Source organism: Lonchura striata, chromosome 1 (genome assembly GCF_050655825.1).
Source record: "Lonchura striata isolate lonStrDom1 chromosome 1, ASM5065582v1, whole genome shotgun sequence".
In the NCBI taxonomy this organism is placed as follows: domain Eukaryota; kingdom Metazoa; phylum Chordata; class Aves; order Passeriformes; family Estrildidae; genus Lonchura; species Lonchura striata.
In genome coordinates, this window is record NC_140703.1 from 115,419,804 (window position 1) to 115,425,213 (window position 5,410).

At 46.2% G+C, this 5,410-nt stretch overlaps 1 protein-coding gene across 1 annotated transcript in view; it reads right to left on the minus strand.

Annotated features, from left to right (window-relative positions):
• B3GALT5 (beta-1,3-galactosyltransferase 5) overlaps nucleotides 1-3,985 on the minus strand; it is a 39,503-nt gene extending 35,518 nt beyond the window's left edge. The window contains exon 1 of the mRNA XM_031506284.3: nucleotides 3,693-3,985. The gene's annotated coding sequence lies outside the window, so the exon portion shown is untranslated. The remainder of the gene's footprint in view (nucleotides 1-3,692) is intronic.
• Nucleotides 3,986-5,410: the final 1,425 nt, after the last annotated feature.

Genomic DNA, 5,410 nt, shown 5'->3' on the forward strand with positions numbered 1-5,410 from the left:
TGGAGACTCCAGCACTGTCCTGGGCAGCTCATCCCAATGCTCAACAATGCTTTCCTTGCATAAATTTTTCCTCGTATCCCACCTAAACTTCCCTTAGTTCAACTTGAAGCCACTCCTTTCTCCCTTTCCTTTCCATTTCCTTTCCTTTCCTTTTCCTTTACATTTCCTCTCCTCTCTCTCCTCTCCTCTCCTCTTCCTCTCCTCTTCCTCTCCTCTTCCTCTCCTCTTCCTCTCCTCTTCCTCTCCTCTTCCTCTCCTCTTCCTCTCCTCTTCCTCTCCTCTTCCTCTCCTCTTCCTCTCCTCTTCCTCTCCTCTTCCTCTCCTCTTCCTCTCCTCTTCCTCTCCTCTCCTCTCCTCTCCTCTCCTCTCCTCTCCTCTCCTCTCCTCTCCTCTCCTCTCCTCTCCTCTCCTTTCCCTTTTTTCCTTTACTTTCTTGTGGAGAGGGAGAAGATCCCTTCTTTGTGATTTGATTTCTCTTTGATCCACTGAGCTCCACTCTGGTGCTACAGTGGAAAAAAAAGGAGAAAAAAAGAGTTTAAAAAAAAAAAAGTTCTCCTAGGTTCTTGATTGTTTTGTGCCTCCAGGCCTCTTTTCCTGGGGCTACATTCTCCTGAGGGACTGCACTGCTGAGGAAGGAGAGGTGCTAACAGTTTTTTTCCACACCTCTCAGCAAAATCCCAGCTAGATGGCACGAAGGCACTCTGTGTGACACTTTCCTCTACATTAGTAAGGAAGTGGCCTCTGCAGTCTCAGAAATGTGCTCCAAACTTTTTCAGTGAAGTAGGAAACACAGATAAGTTGTGTTCTGCTTCAAAATATCACAGAATCACAGAAACATGGAGGGTGGAGGAGACCTTCATGGCCATCCAGTGAGCAAAAAGGAGTGAAAGGTGAGCATATTCTCAGCCATTTCTCCTGCAGGCTGCTTAATAGGAGAGTTCGGTGAGAAAGCAGTGAAAATACCACGTGAAGGAGGTTTGATATCTGTCAGATATCAGTGTGATGGGGGGAAAAAAGTTATCATTTTTCAACGGGGAATGGACAACCCAGAAGCAAATAATCTTATCAAAGGACAAAGGTGCAGTTATGCTTTCATATTTTCATCAGTGAATTGATATTTTGACTTTATTCCCACAAATTCTCTGCTATATTTTCTCACTTTTCTCATAAAGGTGAAAGGAAGTGAACTGAGTATCTGTCTCAGGTTTGGCTGGGTGTGTGTTCTGTCACCATCTGTCAGAGCTGGGGCAGTTCTCTGCTGTTCATTGGGCAGGTTTTTCTTTATCTCTCCTACAGCCAATCCTCCCTCCAGGAGATCTCTTCTGTTCATGGACCATTAATTATTAATTATCTTCTGTTCATGGCCAGTGAGTGTCCCTGCATGGCTGAGAAAATTCCATCATCCAAAGGGGAGATGCTCTGCCCAGCAGAGGAGCCAAATATTCCTACCTGGATACAATCTGACCTGGGAACAGCACAGCAGCCTTTGCCCCCTGCATTCCCAGAGGAGCAGCTTTCTTCCCCCTGCATTCCCAGAGGAGCAGCTTCCTTCCCCCTGCATTCCCAGAGGAGCAGCTTTCTTTCCCCTGCATCCCCAGAGGAGCAGCTTTCTTCCCCCTGCATTCCCAGAGGAGCAGCTTTCTTCCCCCTGCATTCCCAGAGGAGCCCAGGCCCATCTCCCCCAGCCCTGGAGCTCCAGAGGAAAACTCCCCCCTTGTGCAGGATCCTGCTCCAGCAGAAGCACAGCTGGCACTGCAGGAGGGCTGAGCCACCCTGGGATGGGACTGCTGACACCTCCCTGACCCACAGGGGGACAGGACTCTGTCAGTGGGTTTTTTTCTTGTTGATGTTTTTGGTTTTTTTTTTTTAATTACTGCATTTGTATTTTTAATTTTCCTAGTACAGAACTGTTATTCCTGCTCCCATATCTTTGCCTGAGGACCCCTTAGTTTCAAAATTATAATAATTCAGAGGAAGGGAGTTTGCATTTTCCACTTCAGGGGAGGCTCCTGCCTTCCTTAGCAGACACCTCACTTTCCAAACCAAGACAGTAGTCCATGGCCAAAAATGGGCTTGGATGAGCTGGCATCAAAACTCAAGTTCTCTTAAATCCAGTGACAGAGTTATTCCTTACAAATCAAACATCCTGAAAGAGAAAGGTACAGTGCCTCAAAGAAACTGTGGTCTCTAAAGCAGTCACAGGTGTTCTCAGAGATTCATCCTTCATCTCTCCACAGTTCCTTCGACTTTTATCCCTGGAGGTATTTAAAAGTGAAGATATGGCTCTCAAGGAGGCTTTTTTAGTGGTGGGGTTGGCAGTGTTAAGTTTATGCTTGGATTCAGTGATCTCAAGGGTCTTTTCCAACCTAAATGATCCCAAATTCTCAGTGACAGAAAGGTATTACCACAGTTCTCCACACCTAATTTGGACTCTTGTGCCCTTGATTTGTGTCATCCAACTCCCCACCTTGAGTAACCAGTAAGTTCCTTTCCCCTGAGCTAATTGGAGACAGAAACTCATTAACATGAGCCTCAGCTGAGATTTGTTGCTCCCTCCCTGTGCTTCTTGCTTGGCAATGATGGGAACAACAAGCAGCCTTCAGGATATTTGACATCAAACCTAAAATTCACAATCTGCTTCCTGAAGGAATAACTGCCTTGAGTTCTCAGCTTCCCAGATGATATGTCAAGCATATTTCCAGCCTCCCAAAGCTGCCAAAGGATGCAGACAGACAGACTTACCTCCTTTAACACTGATATTCTGACATTAAAGAGAAGGCTGTAAGCAAGTTTTATTACTTGGAAGGTGGATGAAGAGATGTGGTGGCTGGATAAGTGGTCAGAAACCCTGAGTGGGGGCTGGTGCTGCCCTGGCAAAGCTCCTGAACTGTTTCATTCCTCCCAATGAATTTCACAAAGAGTTTTCTTAGGAGAACATCTCTCACACAGTTTGTGGGCTCAGAAGTGCTCTCATCTATGGCCCAAGTTCCCTTCTGGACCTGCCATTCCAAACTCTTTATTAGCAACACAGTGAAGCACTTCATATTTATTTTCCCACAAAACAAACAATTGACTAACCCTATCCACTCCCTTGCTTGCCATGGTACCCGAAATCATGTCTTTTACACTTCAGCAGCAGCCTGTGAAACTTGACAATCAATCATCCTGAAGTGCCAACAGCCACATCCTATGACATATATGAATCTGTAGGAAGCATAGCTTGAAGCCTTTCTAATTTTAGCTTGTTTAGGATACGAGAAGTTTCAAGCATCAATCATCCAAGGAAAATTCTTTACATACCAAAGTGTCACCACAAAAAAAAAAAAAAAAAAAAAAAAAAAAAATCCTGCTGGTTTGTATGTAACTGGGGTGCATTGGAAGGATTTTGCATCCATGAATTCCTGAAGCCTGTGAAATGCCAAGTACTCTGTGTTAACCAGCTGCAGTTGCCTTCTCCCAATAAAACAGGAATATATACATGCAGGCAGTATTCCTCCAAGTGCATTTAAGACAACAGCTCACAAATTTCGTGCTACTGATTTTCATTCAGCTGCAGTTTAGAAAAGATTGAATTCGTTGCCCAGTTGCACTAAATTACTGCAGAAAGTATTAAACTTATGTAAGCAGAATTAACATTATGGCTAAAACCACCGAGCAGCAGCTGGCCCCAGTTTATCCTTGGCAATACTCACAGCCTCCTTTTCTCCTGGCATGAAGGATGGCCAGCACATGCTGATCCAAAGAACGCCCCAAATTTCTGGCTGTAGGATCTTTGCTACCCCCTTTGCTGCTGTTTTCACCCCAGTCACCAGCTGAAGACCAGGGCAGTGTGTCCCTCCCACGTGGGAGGCTTAGCATTCCTCACATTCCCTCCCAGATTAGACCCTGTCCAGAAGATCACTGCTGTAATTTCTGCCTCAGCAAGAACGTGCAAAGTGTGGTGGGTTTTGTCTCAAACCCAAAAGCTGCAGCCCTGCCTGATGTCCTGAGTACTCTCAGGGGTTTTGTTCTGAGAGGAAGAGTGGAACCTGTGGTTCACCAGCCACAGGAAGCTCAGGCAGCCTGGGAATACATCAAGACACAGCACACATTGGATTTACCACATTTCCAGAATGATTAACAGTTCTGTGTTTATATTGTCCACCATGCTCCCAAAAGTCCTTCTGCTCAAAACTTCTGCAGCAATGACTGGTGTCCTGATTTGGCTGCTGGTGAGATGGGGAAAATTTTCCCCAGGAAGAGGAATTACCTGCGGGAACATAAGAAATGCTAAAATCAGTCACTCACCTAAGCTGGTACTCAGTCTTTGAAAGTGGAAATGGGCAACAATATTTAGGATTAGCAGTATTTAAATCCTTTTGCCCCCAGCCACCAGCATCTGTGATTCCTTGGATTCGGGATGTTGTGGGCACATCCCAGGCTGTAGTATCCATTTATAACCCTCCTGTTCCTGACATTGCCCAATCCCTTCACGTTGTCATTGTCAGCTTCCATAACATCCTGTGATGACAAATTCCAAAATTTCCTGATTCACTGCATAAAAACATTCTCTCTCTTTTCTCTTTCAAGCCGATCTGTTAATTTCATTGTGTCTGCTAATTTTCATTATGGCTTTGCAGGATTTTCTGACTCACTGTGCTGCATTCATCTTTATGTTTTTTTTGTAGCTTCCTTGGCTTCCTCTCCAAATTAGAAAGTCTTGTCAGCCTCCTCATGGAGCAGCTGTTTCATCCTCTCCAGCTGCTGTTCTCTCTGTATTTCTCACATCCGTGGGTCTTCCCTGAGACCAGACTGCACAACCTGCTCAAGATGTCAACACAGCCAGGTTTGTACGGCTGCAAGGCCCTGCCATCCTGCTGACAGTGCGTTTCCCTGGGTCTTGGCCACTGCTGCACCTCGGGCTGATGATTTTGGAAGGACGTGGAGCTGCTGCAGAGAGCCCAGAGGAGGCTCCAGGATGAGCAGAGGGATGGAGCAGCTCTGCTGGCAGGAAAGGCTGGCACAGCTGGGATTGTTCACCTGCACAGGAGAAGCTTTGGGCTGAGCTCAGGGTGGCCTGGCAGGGCCTGGAGGAGCCCCAGGAAAGCTGGAGAGAGACAATTTCCAGGGCATGGAGGGACAGCACACAGGGAATGGCTTCACACTGACAGAGAGTAGGGTTAGATGGGATATTGAGAAGAAATTCTTTATTGTGAGAGGCCCTGGCAGAGGCTGTCCAGAGAAGCTGTGGCTGCCGCATCCCTGCAAGTGTCCAAGGCCAGGTTGGATGGAGCTCTGAGCAACCTCAGATAGAGGAAACTGGATGATCTTTAAGGTCCATTCCATGATTCTATGATTCCATGACTTTGTCCCTAAGAATGGAGAAAACATCTGCACACAGAGTGAAATGACTGCTTTTGCAGACAAAAGA